Source organism: Hippopotamus amphibius, chromosome 4 (genome assembly GCF_030028045.1).
Source record: "Hippopotamus amphibius kiboko isolate mHipAmp2 chromosome 4, mHipAmp2.hap2, whole genome shotgun sequence".
Classification (NCBI taxonomy): domain Eukaryota; kingdom Metazoa; phylum Chordata; class Mammalia; order Artiodactyla; family Hippopotamidae; genus Hippopotamus; species Hippopotamus amphibius.
Window position 1 is genome coordinate 87,376,046 of NC_080189.1, and position 26,185 is coordinate 87,402,230.

A 26,185-nucleotide genomic window follows, 5' to 3' on the forward strand; every position below is an offset into this window, starting at 1 on the left:
ATTCAGCCATAAAAAGGAGTGAGATGGAGTTATATGTAATGAGGTGGATAGACCTAGATTCTGTCATACAGAGTGAAGTAAGTCAGAGAGAGAAAAACAAATACTGTATGCTAACTCATATATACGGAATCTAAAAAAAAAAAAGGTACTAATGAACCCAGTGACAGGGCAAGAATAAGGATGCAGGTGCAGAGAATGGACTGGAAGACATGGGGTTGTGGTGGGGGGCCAGGGGACGAAGGGGAAGCTGGGACGAAGTGAGAGAGGAGCATAGCCATATATACACTACCAACTGTAAAACAGATAGCTAGTGGGAAGTTGCTGTATAACAAAGGGAGATCAACTCGATGATGGGTGATGCCTTAGAGGGCCAGGACAGGGAGGGTGGGAGGGAGTTGCAGGAGGGAGGGGATACGGGGGTATGTGTATAAATACAGCTGATTCACTTTGGTGTACCTCAAAAGCTGGTACAAGGTACAAGAGTGTAAAGCAATTATATTCCAATAAAGAGCTTAAAAACGAAAACAAAAACAGAGACAGTAGAAGATTTGGGGGAAGCTCTTAAACATATTAACCAGAAGAAAATAGCTCTTAAAAAAAAAAAAGATAGCTCTTAAAAACCTCAGCCATAAAACAAAATACCAGAAAAGAGTGGGGTTTTTCCTCCTCCTTTTAAGAGGTCATTATAGGGTAGTTCATATGTAACTCTAATGCACAGCACATGCAGCCAGAAATAAGCCTATTTATTTTTATTTAACTATACTTGATTTACAATATTGTGTTTGTTTCAGGTGTACAGCTTCAGATTCTTTTCTATTATAGGTTATTACAAAATAGTGAATACAGTTCCATGTGCTATATAGTAAATCCTTGTTTATCTATTTCATATATAGTGGTGTGTTTATTAATCCCATACTCATAATTTATCCCTCTCCCCTCCCTTTTCCCCTTTGGTAACCATAAGTTTGTTTTCTATATCTGTGAGTCTGTTTCTGTTTTGTAAATAAGTTCATTTGTACTATTTTTTTTAAATATAAATTTATTTATTTATTGGCTGTTTTGGGTCTTAATTGCTGCGAGGGCTTTCTGTAGTTGTGGCGAGCAGGGGCTACTCTTTGTTGTGGTGCTTGGGCTTCTTACTGAGGTGGCTTCTCTTGTTGTGGCACGCAGGCTGTAGGCACGTGGGCTTCAGTAGTTGTGGCATGTGGGCTAAATAGTTGTGGCTCAAGGGCTCTAGAGCACAGGCTCAGCAGTTGTGGTGCATGGGCTTAGTTGCTCCACAGTATGTGGGATCTTCCTGGAGCAGGGATCAAACCCGTGTCCCCTGCATTGGCAGGAGGATTCTTAACCACTGTGCCACCAGGGAAGTCCTGTACTATTTTTTTTTTTTAGATTCCACATATAAGTGATATCATGTAATGTTTGTCTTTCTCTGCCTGACTTACTTCACTTATTATGATAATCTCTAGATCCACCCATGTTGCTGCAGTTGGCAATATTTCATTCTTTTTTATGGCTGAGTAATACTCCACTACAGTGGAATCTATCTATCTATCTATCTATCTATCTATCTATCTATCTCACATCTTCTTTGTCTGTTGATGGATACTTAGGTTGCTTCCATGTCTTAGCTGTTGTGACTAGTGCTACTATGAACATTGGGGTGCATGTATCTTTTTGAATTAGAGCTTTCATCTTTTCTGGATATATGCCCAGGAGTCAGATTGCTGGATCATATGGTAGTTGTTTTCAGTTTTTTAAGGAACCTCCATACTGTTTTCCATAGTGGCTGCAAGAATTTACATTCCCATCAACAGTTTAGGTGGGTTCCCTTTTCTCCACACCCTCTCCAGCATTTATTATTTGTAGAATTTTGATGTGTCAATTATGACTGGTGTGAGGTGATATACTTCATTGTAGTTTTGATTTGCAAAAAATGAGCCTATTTAAAAAGTGATATTTGAGAATGGGTGTTGTCTACCTTGTCTGAGCATCAGAATCCTGCCTGTAACATTAGGATACTATTTACCCTGTCCAGAATTCTATTTTTACCAGGATTCAGAAGAGTGCCTTAATTATAAATTGTATGACACTAACCAACTATAGAAATTAAGAAAAGGCCTATGTTATGGAATGACAACTCTATATGGTTTACTTAACAGTTAATTTACACCTAAATTACATGCATCTATGAATTTTATTCAGTGGGGCTGGAAATAAACTTTTAGTTTCTCTTAGAAAACTGATGGGATCCTAACTCCAAAGGGGCTGGTAGTCTTGAATCTCATCTACTCTGGATCTTGTCTCTTCTCATACTGAACAGGGTCTGCTGATCCTTTCCTCCACGCCCCATTCCAAACTGCCATAGAACTGCACTGTCCAATACAGTAGCCATTACCTGTATTCTGGTTCTGTAAATTTAACTTCATTAAATTGACGAATCCGTTTCTCAGCTGAACTAGCTACATTTTAAGTGCTCAACAGCCACATGAGGCTACTGCATTAACACAGGGATAGAGCATTTCCATTGCTGTAGAAGGTTCTAATGGATGTATTGCCCTAGAATATTGCTTCTGTGCTATTTCCGTGAAAAATTCCTAGCCTTTTCTTCTGTAATTGCTCCATGTGCTAATGTAACAAAAAGCAGAAAAATTGAAACAGGCAAATCTAATAAAATTAAGATCATTTATCTCACACCACCCAGAGATGAACATGTCATTTTGGCTTATTTTCTTCCAGTCTATTTTCTAGGCATAGGTAAACAGAAATAGGTCACAGACTGCCATTATATTAGGAACATTTTTCTGTGTCACTACTTCCATGAAATCATTTTAATTGCTGCATAGTATTTTATCACAGAGATATTTCTGTATTGTTCGTGATGTTGCCAACTTTTCACCATTTCGATTATGGATACTATGAACATTTTCATGGTTAAATCTTTCCCCTCATCAATTATTGTTGCCTTTGGATACATTTCTAAAATCAGAATTTCTAAGGCTAGGACTGCTGAGTCAAAGAGTATGCCAAGTTTTCAGGCTTTTGATACAAATTGACAAACGGTCTTCCAGAAAATGTATACCAAATGACAAACCCTCCAACATTGTTTCAGAAAGAGCATGTCTCTATCTCCTAGTCAACTGTGGAATTTTTTTTCTATTTTGTGTTCTTTGCCATTTTGGTAAGGGAAAAATTAAATTTCATTCATATATATTTATTTATTTGTGAGGCTGAACATCTACAAGCCTTTACCAATGGTATTCCTAAAATGGTTTGCTTCATTCAATGTGGTTATCAGATAATTTAAAAAAAATAACGGGTGGGATAGGGAGGTTGGGAGGGAGGCTCAAGAGGAAGGGGATACGGGAATATATGTATACATGTGGCTCTTTCACTTTATTGTACAGCAGAAACTGACACAATACTGTAAAGCAATTATACTCCAATAAAGACTAAAAAAGAAAAAGAAAAAGAACATAACAGATATGCTTGGTAAAATATCATCTGCCAAAAAAGAATATGTGCATCATAAACACGTGATATGAAAATTATTGACGAGACTTTTTACTACATCTTTGCTTTTACATTAGATGTGATTAAAATATTATTTTTTCTACTCCTTTGGAAGCCAAAGATGAATTTTTTAAAGTAAAAAGGTGGTAAGTATGAGGCTTTGACTTCCTGACTTCACCCCTGTTCATGTGTGTAATCCTTCTCTCCACGGAAGTATTAGTGTTCCTCCTAGAGATTTTTGAGTTTTTTTACACATCAGGAATATTAACCCTTTGTTAGAAAATCTCCCCCTGATCTTGGTTTTTGCCTTTAGACTTAATTTGCAATGTCCTTAGAAGTAGAGAACACTTAATAAACATAAAATGATTAAGTGAGCATAAAAGCAACGGAGCAAACCACGGAGCAAACATTTGACATATCTGACCACATAGAAATTTTACTCTTCCTTACATTTCCGTTTTCTTTGCTGGCTCCTCACCAGTTGGCTCTTAATGTTGGAATGCCCCAGGCTCAGCCTCGGACAACTTTTTTTCTCTCTGCCTCTTCAGCACCTAGCCAAAGATCAGCTCATCTGGTTTCAGGCTTTAAAGAAAAACCCACATGCCAAGGACTCCCAGTGCCCATCTCTAGTCCCATCCTTTCCTCTGAACTTGAGACTCATACATCCAAACACTTTGGAGGGACATCTCAAATATAACACGTCTAAAAGGGAACTCCTGGGTTTTCCTCCTAAACCAGCTGTCCCCACAAACTCCTGCATGCTGCAAATTACTGATCTATCTGCTCAGGTCAAGAAACCCATGCGTCATTTGAGACTCCTCTCTCTCACACCCCACAATGGATCCTTCAGCAATACCTGTTGACTCTACCTTCAAAATACATCCAGAATTTGGTTATTTCTCACAATTCCTTTGTTACCACCCTAGTTCAAGCTATCTTCTTGTACTACCTGGATTGTTGCAATTGCCTCTTAACTGCTTTCTCTGCTTTAGCCTTTGCCCTCTCCAGCTTTTTTCTACATAGATGATCCTTTTAAACCTTAAGCTATACCATGCACTCTTCTGCTCAAAATTCCCAAAAGCTTCACATCTCACTCAGACACAGCAAAGGCAGGGAAGGGCAGGAAGACTCTGCAGGACCTGTTCCTATCTGCTGCCTTTCTGGCTTCATTGCCCATTGCTGTCCTTTCTGTACTCTGCTAGGCCACACTGGTGGTTCTTATTTCGAAGACATAAGTACTTTCTGCCTCAGGGCATTTGCAGCTGCTATTCCTTCTCCTAGAAAGCTCTTCTCTTAGATATCCAAATGGTGAGTGCCTTCTCTTCTCTCTGCTCAAATGTCACCTTCTTAGGCACACAGCCTCCCAATCCCTGGGATTCCTTATTGCTTCTACTCTGCTTTATTTTGTTTTGTTTAATGAATACACTTCAGTTTCTTTTTCTTTGAATTGCTCAGATATTTGATTCCTTTTTCTTTCAAGTTTTTAGTGTTTCTCTTATTGGTTTATATGACTGATTTATATTTGGGATACATTTACCCTTTGTTGCAAATATTTTCTCCTAATTTTGATTTGCATTAAAATTTTATTTCTGATATCCCCTGCAGTATAGAAATATTAAAATTTTATGTTGTCATGTGTGTCAATCTTTCTTCCTTATAGTTTATTTTATTGCATTTATGCCTTAAAAAGTCCTTTTCCCCTTTCAAATTTAATAAAATAATCACACATACTTTCTTGTGGAGTATTCTTAAATTTTTTAACTTTTCAGTCTGAGATCTTCTTCGCTGTATGGTGTAGCTGACAATCAGATGGAGGTATGTGAGAACTGACGAGAGTAGGATGAAGAAATCAGAGCTTCTAGAACACGATTGGTTTTGACATTTCAAAGGGCATGTACTCTGAGTTTTTCCTAATCCTGGACAAAGCAGAAAATGCCCCTGCTACTGGGACTCTCTCCTCTCCAAGCTGATTGGAAAAGCCTCAATGTGGCCAAGAAGGCCTTGTTGAAAAACTGAGCTATGTTCAGTTGGTGTCTTCCCACCAAGGATCTGAAGAGTCCTGCAGAAGTCCTCTTCAGCAGCCCAGTTTCTTCCCTTCTTAAATGGGTTGAGCAATATCATTGATGGAATATACAGACAGGCAGCAAGTATCACATAGACACAGCTCCAACACAGAGTGGCGAAGGGTGTTATGCTATTGTTGCATTCCCAGCTCTGAGGATCTAACTTCAAAACAAAGAAATATCTGTCTTTACTTTTCTCATTCAGTACTGAGCTCTTGCCACTAACTAAGGTTGGTTTGGCTTCATGTCATCAGATTCACAGCTTACTATGAGCAATGACTCAACCACACACAGTACTCACAATCTCCAGCAGGCAATTTGTCTCTTATTGTATCCTCTCTTCTGGACTGTTATCTCATTGTTCCATACCTGTGTGTCTTATTTCCCCAAAGAGAAAGGTTTTTTCCTCCAATCTAATGCACACATTTATTGGAAAACATCAGAAAGCATCACATCTGACTTGATTTGACCTAAGATTTCACATAGTACATGCGGCAAAGGTGCAAAGACAGGCAGTAACTACCAGCCAGAAGGGTCCCTGCATGTCGCCTTTGATTATGAAGCTCTCTGATCATGTATCAGTCATTTTAATCATAAGATTACATAAAATCAGTAACTCTCCAAAAAGTGTTAGGTAAGAACACAAAACAGATAAAGGCAAATAATATTATACTTAATATTCCATTTCAGAACTTTTCAAGGCAAACCAACAAGATAATGCTAATTTAGTGTTCCCAAGAACGTCACACTATGTGTGGCTAAGTCACTTGGAACCATGTATAAACTCTTTTTATGTTTTGCTCAAGTGTTTAAAAAAAATTAAAGACTGATTTAGTTCAGAATTCAAGTCATCCCTAGCCTTCTAAAGATATAGAGCCTATGTAGAAAGCTGGCTGTGAACTTGCAGGGGGTCTGCCATATATCATAATGGATTTGTAAATAAATGTAAATTAATCAGTAAGTGAGCTATCACTGCAAGGAATAAATATCTAAGGTCAAGTAAATGTGTGTGTGCAGATTAGAAATCAAAACAGCCTTGGGAGAGTCATGCAGAGAAATGACCACATTTTTTCCTTTACTGATTGGGTAGAGAAAAAGACACAGGAACCCTGAAGGCTCGGTTGCTCTAAAGAAGAGGAGCAGCAACAGAAAGCCATTCCAGGGATCGACCAAATGATGGGAGAAGAAGAAAGGTGAAGGAAAACAGCACGAAGTCCACAAGGGCTCAGGATGAACTGAAAAGATGTGCTTCTCTTGAGTCCACAAAAGCCAAGACTACATTATGTTGTGACTCAAAAACAAAGGTTCGGGACGAGGAGATACTTAACAATACTTTGGTAGAGAAGGAGAAAGAGAAAAACTTTGAGTTCCCACTAAGTTCGAGGCACACCCGAGGCACATCGTGATCTTATGATGCTGATTCTCTCATCGAGTGTACAAAATGTGGGGAGAAGAGTCAGAGCTGGCTCGCACTTTCTAGAAGGTGACCTTGAAGAGATTATTCATTTCTCTTGTTTTCATGTCACTCACTCTTTAGTCACTTATTCATTCCTGCAGCATTTATTGATCATATGCACTGTGCCAACCACTGTGCTTAGAACCAACAACACAAAGATGAATTAGGATATGGACTCCAGCCCCAAGAAGTCCTCAGTTTAGAAGGGGGAAACACACCCCTAGCAGATATATTATAAAACAAGATGGTTAGTGTGACTAGGAGAGAGGAGCTCTGTGAGCCCAGATCATTTATCCTGGGATGATATTTAAAATATTTAACATCTTGCTAACAAGGTATTGCTGAGTCACAAGGGATGCAGCCATAAAAAAATCAACCCATTGACCCATCAGTTTGGCCCTTCCTGTGCCTATTGGCTGGATGTTAGCCCTGCAGACATCCCATCAAGCAGGAAGTTTGCATGAGTAACTATTGCAGCAGCAACAGCAACAACAACAAAAGATGCACTTGGGAATTAAAGTGAATGTTCTAAGAAGGGAAAATATATTATTAAAAAATTCAGCACTCTCCCACTTGCTTTTATCAATCGCTCTTTAGTACTACCATCTTAATCAATAAAATTAATGGAAGAAAAGTATAATTCTTTCAAAAGAAATAGGAACGTTGACATAAGTAGAGAAAAAAATCAAACACCAAATTCTCCAATTAAATTATAAAACAGGCATAATAACATTTTCTGGGGTGTTATTAGGAATAAATTAAATAATGGATGTAAACCAGCTATTTCAGTACTTAGCACCTAGAGGGCCCTGAATAAATGAGGACGCAACATCTTTTTTTACAAATGAGGAAACAGACATGAAGAGGTTAAGTAATTTGTTCAAGTTTATCTTTGGCTGTTTTGACAAGTTCAATGTAGTACACTCAATGGATAACTCATATTTGTTATGCTGGCATTTGATCCAATTAAAAGGCTTTGGAGGAAGACTGGCTAATCTGACCACAAGTTTACCACCCAGATGACATCGATCCTGCTGGGGCAGCTAATTTAAATTATAGGCATAAGCGCCCAGGAAGATGGAAGCAGCCGCTGGGTTGTGAGCCTTGAAAAGTCAAATCTATAAAGTGACAGCAATGGCCCATGGCATGTGATGTTTAATACAGGCAGGGAGCGTGAAAGTGATTTGTGATGACAAGAATGTGGCATAGCCACCATAAAACACCTTTATGTGCTCATATATACTGGGTGCCATGTAAGCCAATTAAGGACTTTTCCCCACAAAAAAGGATAATTGTAGGAGGCGATATTTGCATTGGGAATTTGCACCTTTAAAAAGGTTTCACCTAAAATCATTTAGAAGCTATATTGGAATATGTCAAACAGTATTTGTAAGGATAAAGATAAAGCAAGGTACACCTGCAATGCATTTGGAGTCTGTGGTTTTACACCCAGAAGAAATCCACATGGGAAACAGAGATGAGCAGCAGGAGACCTCCCCACCTCACACTGTCTAAGTCAGGCAGTCTTTTCTGACAGTTAAGAGATTAGGAAGACACCTGTCAATCTAGTTGCTGGAAAAAGTCAAAACAGCAAAAGATCAATTCTTTCCTCAACCATAAGTCCACTAGAGATAGGTCATTCTTTCCTCATGCATCTGAAATAACTCACCTTTGAGTAGAGATAAAATATATGTAAAGCTTCACTAAAAAAAAAAAATCACATTTTCTTTCATGTGAATTATGGTGTCTATAATCATAGCTCTTACTGCCTTGGACACAACTCTCTCTTGATACAATTGCTTTGTAGTTATGCAAAGCAGAGTTTCTGTACATGGACAAGTGAAAGTTACCATGGAGACTACTGTTTAGAAATTCCTGGAATTTTTTTTTAAACAATTAAAAAAATCTCAATATGGTTGTATTTTTAAATTGAATGGATTATTATCATTAGAACCTGCCTTTTAAATCTCTGAACCATATTTTCCTCATCTTCTGAAGGAAATACTTTCACTTCGGAAACAATCCAATGTCCAGTCTTCATGGATGGACCCACCTGCTGAGTGTTCTGATGAAAACTATACAGAAAAGCCACCAGTTAATTACAGATACACAAACCATCTTTCCATTAGATGCTACATTTGTAGATAACAAAAAATGTTTCAGTAAAAACATGACCTATCATTTCCAACACAAAACGAACTACCTCTTTTGAAAAACTAGTTTTATAATAGCAGTCTGGGGCAAGAAATCCATAACTAGTAAATTAGTGATTAAGTGCTAAAGTTCATTTCATGAATGAAATGTACTGCTTTTACAAAATCTGAAATTCAACATTCATTACTTTTGCAGGACAAGCAGAATAGTAGCTATGAGTATGATACACCTATGGCTGAGAAGGCTGAATGTCTATCAAGGATTCATAATTCTCTTCCACGATAGAGGTAGGTGTTGCCAGGAAATGACTTCCCAGCCAGGAAGAGACTTTCCAGCCAGGGACTATATTTCCCAGGCACCCCTGCATCTAGGTGAAGCCCTGGATTAATTCTCGCTAATGGAAGTGATGTGTGACACTTTCAGGGCAAGATGACTCAGTAAGGAGTGTGTGCGTTCTCTACATTTTTTGAGAAGACGACTCTGAGACTCAAGGAATGGGTTCAGCAAAATATAGCCTGGGGGCCAAATCTAGCCTGTCACTTGTTTTTGTAAATAAAGTTTTATTGGAATACACCCATGTTTAGTCATGTTATGGCTACTTTCTGTGCTACAACTACAGAATTGAGGAATGGCAAGGGACTATGTGGCCTGCAAAGCCTAAAATATTTACTCTCCGGACCTTTTTTAAAGTTGCCAACTCTTGCCATAGGGAACACTGGAGGCAGAGTATGAAAGGAGCCTGTGTTCTTGAATCATGAGGAGGAAAAGTACTCGATTAGGAATACTCATTTGGTATCTGAAGGAGTGAGAAAGAAATAAACTTCTGTATTTGAGGCATCCTAAAATTTTTAATTAAAAAATTTTTTGTATTGTTTTAGCATATGTTCAAAGAGAATTGGAAGGCCAAAGTTTTTAAGTGGCTGAAAGAAAGAATGCTTAAATAAAATTTGGTGCAAAACTGGCTAATGTCTTAGGGCAATAAAAATACCACCTTTATCTTTTCTATAGGACAGAAATTAAAATCTATCTCTACTGGACAAAATTCATTGGATTGCTATCAGACAAGAGTCATTTCCATCACTATCAGTTTTCCAAAAGTTATTATCTATCTACTAATCAACAGTAAATAGCAATTAAACAAAGGAACACACTCCTAGAAAATCAGATAATCCCCGGGCAGTTGTGCTAGCTAGTATGTCACCTAACACTGAAAACATATGCAATAATAACTTTTCCCTATTTCAAATTTTTGCTGGTCTTATAGACAAGGTGAATAAATATGGTCTGAGTGACTGAATAGTTGAACATCCAACTCCAAAGACCTCTTGTTTACATGGATTCAATTCTAGAATCATGGTATTCTGTGACAGTAAATACAAATTTATCTTGGTAACACACCATGAAATCCCAGCTCTTTTAGTTTTCTGGTTGTTCTCTTTTAGCATAAAATATGTAGTTTCTTAAACTTGATCTCCCACATGGTAACCTGGAAAATTTTGGCAAATACTCTAACTCTTCTTGGTTTTCCCATGATAGTCAGGCTGCTAGCAGGGCATAAGACACTCGACAACTCTGCATGTTGTCTATAAATTCTCCAACCAGATGGTGTTGCCATGTTTCATTTGAAATCAGCAGCCTGGATCTATGCTCAGTGAAGGATTAGTGAGCCTGGGCTCCTCCTGCAGACAGGGAGCTCCAGCCAGAACCCATACATGGTTTTCTTTAGCTGAATCCCTTCAGATAAAAGTTCAGCTCTTCCTGGATTGGAATACTAACACTGGCTGCCCAAAGATGTTAAGGAAAAAAGAAAAATTCACGAAGATTCTCTCTATGTGTTGGATATCTGTTATTTCTGATTGTTTTCTCTCTCAGTGTATGAGTTGGTCTTCTAGCACATAGTTAAAATATTTTGTTTTTAAAATCCCTAAAAATTTCACATTCAAATTCACATGCCTTGTAAACAAGTTTGACTGTAACTCAAGAGGCTGAACCCTGAAGTTCTTGAGTTTGTGATCAAGGTTACTATTTTATTCTGTATTCTGAAGTTAACATTGAAAGAATAGGCATTCAAGTAAACATTTTTTTAAGTGCCAATCATGGTTGGACTTGTGAAGAAAGACTACACAAGGAATTGGGACTTAAATAAATTGTGGTGAAGAGGAAAATATTTTTAAACACAGATGAGCATGACTTAATTGAGATAACTGAGAGAATCAGTTCAAAATATCTACAGGCTGTTTCTGGAAAATCGTACATTTTGATTTAAAACTTTAAAGATTGGTGATCTAATGGTAATCATACAGAGCTTTTCATTTTATTTAATTATTCTGATCCAGTATATGGGAAGAGAGGTTCCATCAACAGTTACAACCCCCAAAAGAAGAAGCTCCTTTTTCTTCTTTGCAAGATGGTTGAATATTCATTTGTTTGTTTGTTCACTCATTTGTATCATTCCTCCAACAAACATTCATTAAGTGCCTATAAAGCATCCTCACTGCCCTGGGAGTTGAATGTCGCCTACCACACCCCACGGGGCACATAGTTAGAGAGTTGGTTCTAGAGCCAAGCTCCCTGAATTTGACTCTAGACATCTCCATTTATTAGCTGTGTAACCTTGGGTAAGTTACTCAAGGTCGTTGTGCTCAGTGTCTTCATCTACAAAATGGAAACTAATAACAGTATTTACATCATTGGGTCTTTGGGAGGATTCAATGAGATAAAATATTTTAAAAGCCTAGAGCAGTGAAGGTAAATAGTGACTACTAATATACTTCTGCTATAATAATTATCTGTAAGATGATTCAGTTCAAATATATCACCAGAACTAAACCATAAACACAAGCTGTGTCCTGCACACTTATTAGTATCTATAAATTATGAGGGAAACACGTTTTGGATTTATCAAATACTTCTCTCTGTCCCCATCCCAAAATATCATACAAATATCTTTTTCTTCTTTCAACCAAGTAAACAAGACAAAAAACTCAGGACATAGGCATTTTGGATCCCTGAATTAATTGTCTGTCATTCAGAGAAGGGCAGTTCAGATGGCCTGCTTTCTCAAGTGGTGGTCTAATATTAGTTAGCTCAGTTAGTTAGAAATATCACCATGGATGTTGTAATTATTTACAGATTCCAGGACGAGGGCACTCACTCAACCAGTAGAATGATGCTTCTAGAGGCCAAGGAGATTTCTGTGTATACTTTATATCTATACATCCAGCTGCCATCACCACCTCACAGGAACCTGAATTTCTTTTGACATCCTCTTAATTAGGTTCACTGTGCTCTGGGTCCAGCAACTTCATCCTTAAGGCTGGCTGATACCAATGCTTAAATGATCTCAATATGGAGGCATCCATCTCATTAAGAAAGTTGGTTGTACTAATAGAAATGTGGTGTCTCCATGACTGCAATGCCAGCCAGCAACAGCACCAGTTTTAAGATTTAAGTCCATCTGAGTTTACATTTGTAGGTATAATATGGAGATGTGTGGCATCTAGTTTTAGGGGATGTGTTCTAGCATAATGAAAAGAAGACCAGACAAATGGTGTGCAATGGAGTGTATGACCTTGGGAAAACCATTTGACTTCTATGTGTTATGCAAGATGAGATGAATATTGATGCCCAAAGGGCTGTTGTGAGGCCAAATGTGGAAGTTTTTGAAAAAGAAAAGAGCTATGCAAATGTGGCTATTAATATAACCTTCAAGGCAAAGATGAACGTCTTCAAGGATGATTTAATTGACACTGACTAGAGAGTAATCTATTTCCTTACGCCTCCACATACAACAGAAGGTGACTAGGAGGTTCACAATGGGTTGTTTATATAGCAACTTTCTAACCCACTCTGACATGAAAATCATGTACCTTCTGCTAAATTTGCATTTAGTTGATAGAAATAGACAACTTGGCATAGTACAAACAGGCAGCATGGTATGACTAACACTCTCCCCCACAATGACTGGGGGGAAAAAAATCTTTCTTTTTTTGTCCAAGCCACAATCGATCGGAGAGAGATCTCAGCCTGGGATTGGTGATGGGCAGAGCTGAGCTGGTTGTGCTGACAAAGCAGATGGTAAACGGATCATTTGTTGTAGATCAGCTTCAATTAAACAAAAAGGGTTGCTGTGGGAAACTTGAGGGCCGGGAAAGGAATCAATTCAGAACATCTCATAGTAATTAAGAAGAAAGTGACAATGAGGCCCTTTTCTGGGGGCAGTGGGCCAGAAGGGCACAGCAGGGGACCACTTCTACCTAACCCTTTCTCTAATTTTAGTGCTAGTTGGCTCAGAAATACAGTCTGTGGTTAATCCAGACTGTAGCAAGCTTTGGTAGCAGCTTTTCTACCAGCTTTCTATGGTAGCAGCCCAGCTTCTTCCCTGATTTCACTGCATGGAATTTTGAGAAGCAGCACCATTCCATACAATTGCACTAAGGTACCCATGTTAATGGTTTCAATTTTTGTGTTGAAAAGCAGTCTCTCTGCTCTGTTTCAGGGCCTCAAATCATTCCCTTAATCTTGCTAAGAATTCCCCTACTACTGTGGATTCAGGTCACCAGAAGCATCCAGAAAAAGCTTGTGGCTATACTGTATGTTACGGAGCACTCCTGGCTGGCATCTAAAAGTTCCTGACCTGCTGGAGCAGCTCAGAATTTCCTTGTGAGAAACAGCACTGAAGAGCCGACAGAAGATGGTGGTTCAGATCCTGCCTCTACAACCTGGGTGCTTTATTTAGGAGGTATCTCTTATGTTCCAGGCACAGAGGGAGGAAACGGGTATCTGAGATGAGGCCTGGATGGCTAACAGTCTTTGGGGGCACAGAGAGGTGTAGAACCAGCCACCTTAAATGTGGTACCTATGTACCAAACCATCAGAGCAAGCCAAGGGCAAGGAGTGGATGTTGTGCTCTGCCCAACCAGAGCCAGGTGTTGAAGGATGAGTGGGGTTCCAGACCCAGGAAGGTCATGTGCAAAGGCATGTGATGTGCTCAGGGAACCAGATGGTACAGGTGGTAGGACCTTACCAAACCTCAGATTTTCCACTGGTAAATTTCCACCTCATAGGCCTGTCTTGAGAATCCAAAAAGGTAATATAATATTTGTTATGCTAGCTCCTATATCTCCTCTAGCTTTTCTCAAAGTAGGATTTGGGGATCACCTGTGTCAGAATCATCTGGGGTACTTGTCAAAAAATCCAGATCCCTGGGCTCCAACCCAGACATCCTGAGTTTGAATCTGAGGTGCAGCCCAAGGAGATGACTTTTTAATAAGTACTCCAGGTACTAAAGACAGAGAATCACTAGAACATTGCACTAAGGTATAAGTGTCATCTATAGCAATTCTGAGCAATTCAGAGATGAACTAACCTGATTTCACAGACTCACTGAGTAGCTAAAGGACTAAGTCAGCATGTTTTCAAAGATGGGCTGGACTGAAAAAAAAAACAAACAAAAAAAACCCCAGAAAGATGTGTGTGTACATATATTGGGAAATGTATATTCCTAAAGTCTTTCTTCTCAATCTACCTAGAAATGCACTTGATATTTTAAAGAAGTCAGAACTGAGAACTTGTAATAATATAGATATATATACAGATATATTTAATGGTGCATAAAGTGCTATATGCATATTTTTTGACCAAGTCAGCATTAAATACCAAGCAATTTTAACTGCAAGAAGTTTGAAAGCTCTCCATAATTTTACTTGAAATCATGTATTATTTTCTTCCATTGAACACTTCATGATTTAATATTATGGCTATATTTTTTTTCTGCCAAAGGCTTAGCATTGAAAATAATTGTACTAGTAGCTATAGAAAAAATACTTGATTAAATGGGCACACATATCATTGTAATTGCTTTCTACTAGCAAGTTAGTAGCCAAATAAAATGGGATATTATTCAACCATCAAGACTCAGGATTTACTATCGTTAAGGCAGTTCAAGTTGACTATGATTGTGGAAGTTTTCAGTACAGTGGAAAAGAGAGAGTTTAAAGCTGTGACCTGTGAGCTGGGGAAAGGGAAGTCAGTAAGAGGCCAGGAAGGAAGCTCCAGAGAAGGAAGATGACGGACAGAAGGGTAGGTGGAAATGAAATGCACACAGAGAGAGCCAATTATACCGGAAAGAATGTGGGATCTGGAACCAGATCTGTCAGGCACCTTCATGCATTTGGCAAAGCAATTAGCTATATCAGTCTCAGTTTCTTCAGTAAAGTGGGAATATTATTGTCTATCTTGCTGGGCTGCTATGAAGATTCAATCTCTGCAGATACTAGATGTTTAGTAACTAATAACTATTAAAACTAAACACTGGTATATCCAACAGAAATGTAAAAAAAAAACCCCTAGATTTTATTTTTAATCCTCAGAATGAATTTCAACCAATGATTTGCTGCATGAAGAATCAAACTTAAACTTTGCCTTTCCAATGTCATTAGCTACACATGACTTAGAACAGTTGAAAGTACTGATAGGCAGGCTTAGCAGAGCATGCCTTCGGGAAGCAGGGTTCCCTTTGGCAGCATTTCATTTAGTCTGAATTCTTCAAAGGCAAGGTTCTGCCAACAGCCACTGGCTTTAAAATATACAGAGTTGGAAAACATGTTGATGATGGGATATTTTGATTCTTAAGAACCCCTTGAAGAGGGATTCATAAAATTAATTAGCATACACATAAGACTGCTCAGCATGTATTAGATTATGTTAGATTATGCATGATTGAAAAAAGAATAAAAAGGGGAATGTGGAGAAGGTGACTCATCACAATCAGCCAGACTCCTACTCTTGCCCTTCAGAAAAGGCAAACGGGAGGCCAGGGCTTTGTTTCCGGCCAGGCATGTTTTTCTGAGGTGTGGGCTTGTGGACAACCACAAGTTCAGAAAATGTAAGTCAACGTGGGCTCCAAAGGGAAGTGGTAGACACTGTGACCTTTTCCCAAAAGGGCAGTAGAATGCAAAGATGCCCAGGTGGGGAATTCGAATATCCATGTGATGTCTTCGAAGGAAAATAAAGTGTGATTGCAAATCGTCTTACAATCAGCAGCTATTCGGCCAGACAGGTCTTCCTCAGCTCGGGGAGTCCTAAAGAAGTCTGGGAGGAGCATGCTGTGGGGACGGTGGGCCGAGGAATCTTGTGGTGCACAGCCACTGGGTTTCCTGTGGGCAGGCCCTTCTCAGGCTGAGCAATGTCCAAAGAGCTACCCTCTTCAGGAAGCACAAAGGGGGAGGATGCCTGTGTATGTCAACTCCTCATGCAGGATTTACATCTGCCTCTGCCAGGAGATCTGGTCACTAGGTTCCAGGCAGCAATGAAGGAAATCAAGAGATGGGGCTGGGAGCAGGGGGTCGTCATTGTCACACGCCTGAAAGTAGCCCCCAGGTTTGTCCACAGACACTTATTTCCTAGCAAGACCCACTCCAGCTCACACTGCCGTCCTCTATGGCCTACACAAGGCCTCACCAGACTGATGGATGCACTTGGGTTAAGCTCATTTGAACTCATTGTGTAGAACAGTACTTGGTAATCGTGCCCCTCTCCCCACCAAAAAAAAGCCTCTATGGAACAGGCTCTTCCCTTGTACGCCCTAACTCCCATCTCACCCTTCCCTTGAAATCATATAAAACACATTTAGCCAATTCAGGGATGTTGGAGGGAATAAAAAAAATTAGCAGCAGTCATCTTGTTTATTTAGGTGGAGAAGCTCAAATTATTTTTTTGTACAACCAGTTTGATTATATAGAGTTTTAAATAAAATGTCTCAATTCTGAAATCTGTAATGAGAGAAATAAAACCTCCCCAGCATAGAAAACCCCTACTAGTCATTTTCTGTTTTTGTTTTTGTTTGTTACTGTACTCATTTTATTGAAAAAACAAAATGCAATGATTTTCTGGAGACAAAACCACATCACTAGTTCTAACCTTTGTCAAAGCAGCACAAAAGCAGAGATGTTTTGTTTAACACCAGAAACCCACAAATGAAAAACCGTAAGTCATTGGTAACCAAGGAAACTAACAGTGAATGGTTGGCTGTCTTTCAAAGGAAGATAAGGAGAGGCAGGAGAAAGATAATGCAACATAGGTTAAATCCCACTGCAAGAAAAGATGCACTGTGCCCAGGTATGCTGTTAGCACCATCTCTAGTTACATTTTGCTGATTTCTTGTGACAAAATCCCCTGCTACAACCAATTCAACACAAGGAATACCTGTTTTTGGCCTTGGCCCAAAAAAGAGTTGTGTTTTTTAATAAAACTCATTCAATATTTCATTTTGTTTGTGGCCTTTTAGGTATCCCTGATTTTGCCCTCAAGAGCTGTCACTCCAAAGTGCATACCAAACACTATTTCGTGTCAAAATACGTATTTGCTGTTGTGATTGCCAAGTTATTCTTCCTGGAACATAACATTGTCAATTGCATCTATTCACAATGCCCACCCAGATATCTGCTACACAATCATCTTTCTCCGCTTTTAATCATCAGCCAAATGCATTCACAGGATACCCACCATACCCTGAGAGGAGAGAGAGAAGAAACAAGATGTAGAACCCTGGGCCAAAACAACCTAAGAGACAGAACAAACATATGGAGTGAAAAAATAAAAGACATCCAACTGGAAAAATAGCAAGAGAAAACATAGGAACTGCACTTTGCCAAAGCTAGCTACACAGCACTGTACGTACACGTGGGAGAGCTGGAGTGAGTGGAACAAAGGTTGTCATCACTCACGGATGGCCTCCCGAACCGGCTGGAGGAGGCAGAAAAGGAAGCGTAGGAAGCCCCTGAGGTAGGCAGAGAATATGTCAAGTGTGAATGCTCGCAGGTGGGAGAGAACAATTCGTGCTTAGCGTAGGGAAGTGAGTGTGTGTGCATGTATGTGTGTGCATGTGTGTAAGGTTTGCTTGGCCTGTATATGGAGTATAACTGCCCTGTAAGAAAGGTCTGGTGGGTAAAGAAGCACGTGGTTAGGAATCTGGAGTTTACAGAATAAGAACTAAAAGAGACTTGGAAAAAAAGTCACATTGCTTAGTGATTCGTCTTCAGGCAGATGAATATCCAAACCGTAGGGCATATGTGACACCTAGTTTCTTTTGATATGTTCTGTAATGAAACTCTATGACCTTACAAATATTATTACAACCATTTGCAGAGTGCTTTCTGGGTGCCAGATGCCTCGCTGGGAAGGTTATAAGTATTATGTATAATCCTCACGATAATCCTGCAAGGTACGCACAGTTATCCTCATCTCACAGATGAGGAGTCTGGGGTTCAGAGAAGTTAGGTCACTTGTTCAAGGTCAAACAGATATTTGAATCTGGAATTCAGATCCAAGTCTGATTACCAAATTGGAACATTCCCAGTATAACATACTGCTTTTCTTAGAGGTGCCCTTCAGAAGGTACAAGATTCAGGAAGTCATTTACTCATGGCAACCCACCTAAATCCTCTGAAACAGGTTTTAATATTTGAAACAAACAAACAAACAAACATTCTCAGACATTATCATTAGCTGAAAGGACAAGCCTTTTGGTCAGCCCTTGGGTTTCCTGCCAATGACACAGGGCAGAAGTACCAGCACGATGCCGTGGACAGCTGTCACATCTGCTTTCCTGTTCCTGTTCTTAGATAATGCAACTAAGAAACCTACTAATTAAATCACATGTGGAGTTGCAGTCCGAGGGGAACTGCCTACTTGTGGTCTCTTTGGAAGAAAGTCAGGAATTTCTTGGCATGGAGTGAATGGGCAGACCATAGGTACCATCCAAAGATATTTTTAATGTGAGCATTGTCATGCAGGAAGTTGCTCCCAATTAAGCTTAAGTAGTGGGCAAAAAAGTGCTGTCTCCAGGGAGGCAGCATCACCTGGCTCCGAATGCAGGCTGCTGGTGTGCCGCTTGATAGAATGAATCGGGCCTGAGGATTTGGGGAGATGCCAAGCAACAAATTAGTTCTGCATCCAGTAGATGAGGTTGTAATTTCTTTTCCTTGGCCAGGAGGAAGGATTGAAATTTTGCAGGTGAACGTTCTGAGAAAGTCCCCGCAGACAAGGGGAATGTCAAAGCGTTCTGTGTAAATTTGAGGCGTAAAAAAAGTGACCTCCCCACACATACAGGGTCAAACCAGAGCTTAGTAAAGGGGTCGGCAAGTGACAGCTGGTTAAATCCGGTTTGCAACCTGTTTTGGTATGATCAGAATGACTTTTGCATTTTTAAATGTTTGAAAAAAGAATAATATTTGACAAGAGACCATATATGGCCTGCAAAGCCTAAAATATTTACTGTCTGGCCTTTTACAGAGAAAATTTGCTGATTCCTGGTTTGAATGTTGCCACTAAGACACTTTAGGGGCTCTCTGTGCCTCAGTTACACTCTGGGGATTTGATCACTTGTGCTTTTTACCCAATACTCAATTTCTGGTTCAATCTTTCTTCTCTCTTGGATCCCTCCACTCAGCTTAAAAATATCTTTATGTTTCCAGGACCCTGCTTCCTCTGAAAGACTCTGCCCTTGATCAAATTCAGGCTTTTCTGACCCTTCCTCTATATGAGGCCTCAACCTTGGCCTATAAGGACTACAGACTCAGCACAAATGACTTCATCCATCCCCTGCTTCTAAGACACATGAACCAACTCTAGTATAGCTTCTTACATCTCAAGGCCATGTCCCTATCCATTCTTAAGTTCATGCCTAAGAAAGCTCAATGTCCCCCAAAGAATTTACTGTGTTCCAGCCAACACCAGAAGATAGAACTCCAGTCTCTAATAAGCATCAGTCAGCAAACTCAGATGGCCTAATCACACTGACCAACCCCTTTACCTGTGTTTTGTAATTTTCCACTTTTCTGACTTGAGCCCTGATCATTCCCCCTCCCTATTCCCTCCTTCTACCTTTAAAACACCTAGTCACCTCTGCACAGGTCAAAACTGAGCTCAATCTTACACTGGACTCTCTTACGTACTATCATAGTTATTGAGTGAAATGTCTTTATTGCTTTTTACTAATGTCTGGCTTCTTCTCTCTTTGACACCTCCCAAAACTGTCATCCCTCATCCAAGTGGCCCTCACGTATCACCTCCGAGCTCTTACTTCCCGCCCCCACTCCTCCCACCCACTCCTCAGTCTCCAGCAATCAGCGTATTATTTCCATATAAAGTCCCCACTGACCTCCTAGTGGTCTCCTTTCATCCTTACCCTCTCAGGTCTTTGTAGCACCTGACCCCATAAAAGACCTTCTTTCTGAAACTTCCCAAGACTCCAGGGCACTGCCATCAGCTGGTTCTGTTCCTGCTTCACCAACTAATCTGGCTCTCTGTTCTCCAATCTACCCTTCAATGTTGGCAATCCCCAGGGCTTTTCCTTAACCCTTTCTCCACATGCCAAACACCCTTGTTAATCGCTACACAACCAATACCATCTACTGTCCCAGAATAATGATTCATCTTTTCAAGTGTCTCTGGACATCTCTTCCTCTTAAACTCTGCATTGGGTCAAACCAAACATCTCGTTCCAGACTTTTTCCTCCTCTTACATTTCCTTTCTCAGTTAAAAGTAACTCCATTTACCTAGTTTCCAGGCTTAGAAACTCAGCCACCTCTCTTCTGCTCCTCTCCCACATCTTACCACAAAATCTCTCCATCATCTGTGGGACATAGATAAAGTGGCATCTATTATGGGTCAGAGAAACCATACGAGACACCCCACCTAGGTGATATCATTTAATCCTCACAACCACCTGTGAATCAAACTATGATCACCATTTACACATCAGGAAGCTGAGGCTCAGAGAGGTTACTACCTTCCTCAAGGTCTCACTGCTAGTGGGAGGCAGAGTGATTCCAGAGTGCATACTCTGATGTGCTTCATGGGCAAGATCGAAGTGCCGGTATATGCCGGAGGCATAGAGAGTAGAACAAGAAAAGTATCATCATGCAGAAGGAAGAAGACCTGGCTGAAATCACTTTTTTTTTTTTTGTACATTTCTATGAAAAAAAAAAAAAAAAACAAACATGATGCTGGATCTCTTGTAGCCAACTCAGCCCTGCCTGCATGAAAAACAAAGGCAGGCACCCCACCTCCCTTTCTTTCACAAACTGCACTGCTGAGAGCACGTGCCAGGGTGAGCATCTGATCCGCTGCCAGGCATGGAGGAAACTCAGAGCAGGTGCCAAGACCCCAGGGCTCAGGGCTGTACACAGATGTGTTTTCCCAGAGATCCTTAATCCTTGGGTTCCCACAGCTCATAGTGCATTCCAGCCAGATAGCCTATGGCTTAAAATCTTTATTTCAGAATAACAGCAATAAGAAGCCCAAACAATCAAGGCTTTGTTCAACCACCAGTTTTAGAGCTTGAGGAAGCTTGGATTTCTAGCTCATGGAAGAGAAACACATCATCAGGGACCATGCTTTTCCATGTGGCCCATTAAAGGGCAGCCTGTTTCCCACTTATTCAAAGATCTTCCCCGGGTGGCTTTAAACTCATCCTTGTTCCATAACCCATGGGGTGTTACGTAGTTTGATTATCCTCACTGCGGCTGCTTCCTCACCCCTCCACCACTCTCAGAGGTGACCCTATCACATGAAGACCGTTAGTTAGATCCTTACAAGTCCTTTGAGATAAAGACAGACTTTTATCGAAGTCACTGTTGAGTTTGATTTTTTTTTAACCAGACTCTCTTTCACGATATGAATCATTCCTTTTACAAGTTTCACTGTGACGCCCCACAGAAATTTTGAATCACCTTAAGTGACTGTCCACTGTGCTTTCACAATCTTGTCCTTTTTTTTCTTGCCAAGAGGTCACTTTTGCCTCTCTCCACAGGGGCAAGGGCACCTCTCCCTCCACACTGTGGATTTTCCAGCCCCCACCAAACGTGTTTGTGTTGACAAGAGAAAGGGAAATCAGAAGCTTGTAGCACTGAAGAGCTCACTCTCTTCAGCCTGTAAACGCTTTCGGAAGGTTGCAAATTCTATGGGCATTCAGGTATAAAGAAAACAATGCTTTCAGCAAGGGATTCACCAATCTGAATGGAATAATTGAATTTTGCTTACGCATGATTCTGCATTGCCATTATTAGCCTTGTATGAAATGGTTCTCTAATATTCCAGAATCATTACGTCTTGAAAGCATTTAACTGGCTAACCCCCGTTAGAAGGGACTATTCGCTAAGGAGGAAGAAAGAAGCAGGGAGGACGATTTCTACCGTCACCCTTGTTACCTGAGAGCTGTCTGACAAAGTGCCTCTCTTGGGCCCACCCTGTGGCCTCTCCAGCATCTTCCGAGGCTGCTGGGCACGTGTGCATCCGCCTCGGAGGATGGCTCAGTCGTTCTCTGTAAGGCAGCCTCTTACTACACACACCTTCTCCAGATCACTGCGCCGGAGCACGTGGCATCCGATCCGGGCATTTTAGACTCCCTTGCCGGTCTTTGTGGGTAACGGCAGATGTTTCCTCTTAGTTGCTGTGTCCCCTCAAGTAAAAGCCTTCCCTTGGGACTCATTCTTGGATGAGATTTAAAACATATCCGTCGATATAAATTCTCTCTCTTGCCTGTTTACTAGAGCAGTGCTTCTCAAATTTCAAGAGGCACGTGGGTTACCTGATAATTTTACTATACGGGTAGATTGAATCAGCAGATCTTAGGTGGGACTTGAGATTCTGCATCTCTAACAAGCTTCCAGGTATTGCCAGTGTGAACCACTGACCATACTTTTGAGTACAAGATACTAAACTCAATGATACTGTGACAGTATCTCCAGGGGATCCCTCCCAGAAGCCCATGGTCCCATTGGGCTGTACAGGCACCTTTCCTGCTCCTGCTGCTCCCCACCACTCACATCTCTGCACTAATCCCACACAAACCCATCCTCCTACCTCGATTAAGCGCCTTTGGCAGACGTGTGCTCTCTCAACAAGAGCTTCTATTCAGTTTGTCAAAATCCTAAAAGCAGCAAATATCATTGTTTACCCTTCTGGACTGGTCTCCTGTCTCCCTCCATCACCCTAATCACCTTTCAAGTGACCGATACTGGCTGAGAGTTTGCTACAGGCCAGGCCCTGCCTCTTGGACCCTAAAACTCTCCATGCTCTTTCATTCCTCAGGGCTCTTGAATACACTACCCCTTTACCAGAAGCCCCCTCTCCCATCCTCTGCTGTTGAGTGGCAAGAGGTCCATGCCACCTCCTCTGGAAAGCACTCCTGGATTCCTCCAGGCAGGGTTGCTTGCACCCTTCTCTGCGCTCCAACAGCTTCCAGGAAAGATCTGTTTTATTTTGTTCATTTGCCTGTCTCTATTCCCCAAACATACCCTCCAGTCTCTGAGTTCTTGAGGGGCCTGCAAAGTGCCTTGTCATTCCTAGCATCCATCCTAGTGCCTGCCCCTGCTCTCCAAATTAATGCAATAAAGTGAATTCTGCTAGCTAACCTTTTTGCTCTTCAGAACAGTCAAATCCTCTCAACTCCTAGATCACAGGTTAGATAAGCAGCGTCTAAGTGATGCTGTCCCCTGATCCACTCTGCTAGAGCACAAGGGGTAAGGAAAAACGGGAGGAGCCCTTCAAAGGATGGAAGGGGGTATGTCCACACAGTTCCCTGTGGCTTGGGTTGGAGAGTTGACAAGACATGTCTCATACAGCAGAATTAAACATTCTCACATGTTACTCTGAGAGCCACTGCTACATTATGGTGAAGAGGATGGTGTCTGGGATCCAACAACTTGGGCTTAATCTGAGCAAGCAGCTTTACTTTCAGAGCCTGTTTTCCTCAAAGCGCTAGTATCACTAGTACTAATAGTCACTCTGCAGCTATTGTGAGGATGAAAGGGGCTTCTCTATGACCAACACTTATTCAGTGCCTGGCTACAAGTAAGCACTCTGTACACGGTCATTACCATATTATGTAGCACCACATTAATCTGAGGAAGAGTAGAATAAAGTGGTGAGGGGCTAAGAGCAGACAAGTTCAGTCTCTAGCTGGGTGACACTGGCTGAGTTACCAAAACTTACTTTACTTTTACCAGTGTTGTGTGCACAAATGGGAATAATATCACAGTTCCTTGATTCTGTGATGATGGCACTGATGGGAAGATACTTCATTAATTTAATAACAGCTTTCCTTTTGGTAGGGGTCTGAAGATAGAAACTATCAATGTAAACATCATCCGAGGGACTCGTCTTGGAATTAAGGAAATATGGCTGATTGAAGGACTCAGAGAGGCATCCTTGGCAAGCTCACTCCTGAGCACAGTGCTTGGCAGTGGGGAAACACTCAGTACACAGAGGTGTTACTGTCACTATTACAGGTAGAAGCAGCCCAGGAAATGGAACAGCACACACTTCAGGACTCATGTTTCCGCCACTGGTTTCCTACACAGGAGCGGTCCTTCAGGGATAATTATATTGATGCTTTGATCTGTCAGATGGAAATGGCCCAGCTACTCAGTAAAGAAAGTAGAGAACACACATCTAAATATACAATAGAAACAGAAGATATTTCACTCTCCAATCAGTTCAGTAGAAGCATTTCTCAGAAGTCAGATATCACCGTTGATACGGGTCAATTCAATTAGAGATATGTGAGTCCACTTATATACTTATTTCAATGTCATCCATTGCATCCATGAGAGGGGTGTACAGCAGATACTGGTGGTTAGCTGACCCATCCCTTTCCCAACTCCCTCTCCAGCTCAATGAATTACCAGAAGAGGCCTGCTGTAGGCTTCCTGGGAAACTTTTGCTTTCCTGATATAGATGCTGTCCCTTCCTCTTCACTCTTCTTCCTAAAGGAACATTGAAAAAGATGGCAGGAACTGCAGCAGCCATCCAGTGATTATGAGGAAAGGACCAGACAGTCAAGGAGATTTCTGCACTGGCCTTGTAGATTTGTTGAAACAAATTCCAGTGATGTTACATGAGCAAAAAAAGAAAACCCTTTGTTTAAGTCACTCTACTGGAGGGTGGTGCTGCCTGAAGCTAAAAGAATTTCTATTTAATGCAACATGGATGCAACTCGAGATTATCATACTAAGTGTAGTAAGTCAGAAAGAGAAAGACAAATATGATATCCCTTATATGTGGAATCTAAACTATGACACAAATGAATCTATCTATAGAACAGAAACAGAATAATGGACACAGAGAACCAGGTTGCCTGGGGGAAGGATGGAGTAGGAGGTTGGGGTTAGCAGATGTAAGCTTTTATATATAGAATGGATAAACAACAAGGTCCTACTATAGAGCACAGAGAACTATATTCAATATCCTATGATAAACCATAATAGAAAAGAATATAAAAAAGGAATGTGTGTGTGTGTCTATCTATAACTGAATCACTTTACTGTACAGTAGTAATTAACACAGCATTGTAAATCAACTATAATGAATAAATAAAATGCAAAAAAATACAGTATGGGACTTTAAAAATGAGTATTTGACATAGATACATGTAAAATACACATGTGCAGAAAGTATCCCCCTTCAGGCTTGTAATATCCTTCACATGGAAGATTAATGAGGGAAATCTTTATATTCTGTATAAAAACAAAATCAAATTTATATACTAAAATCATTTGTCTAAAAATTTGTTTTTAAATAAAAATAAAAATGCATTTCTGATATGCAAAAAAAAATCTTCCTCTTGCCTTCTGTGTAAGTCATAAACTAAATCAAATCTGACTTTCTCTTTCTGACTTACTTCACTTAGTATGATAATCTCCAGTTGCATCCATGTTGCATTAAATAGAAATTCTTTTAGATTCAGGTAGCAGCACCCTCCCTTAAATAGTTTTCTTTTTTCTCATGTAACAAATTAACAAGCTTTTCCAGACTCTTCCTAGATGCCTATAGATCTCATATTCATAATTCCAGCCCCATTCACTCTATTTCCTTGGAGGCTGAATGAATACTTTCCTTGGGTAGGAATCACTAGCTCAAGCCAAACTCAGCTACTCGAGGTCCAGTCCTAAGTTAACATATGTCAGCCTTACTTAGTTCAGACCATTTTACTTG

At 40.4% G+C, this 26,185-nt stretch overlaps 1 protein-coding gene across 3 annotated transcripts in view; it reads right to left on the bottom strand.

Moving 5' to 3' along the window:
- LHFPL3 (LHFPL tetraspan subfamily member 3) overlaps nucleotides 1-26,185 on the bottom strand; it is a 535,920-nt gene that overhangs the window by 204,120 nt on the left and 305,615 nt on the right. The gene's annotated exons all lie outside the window — the stretch shown is intronic.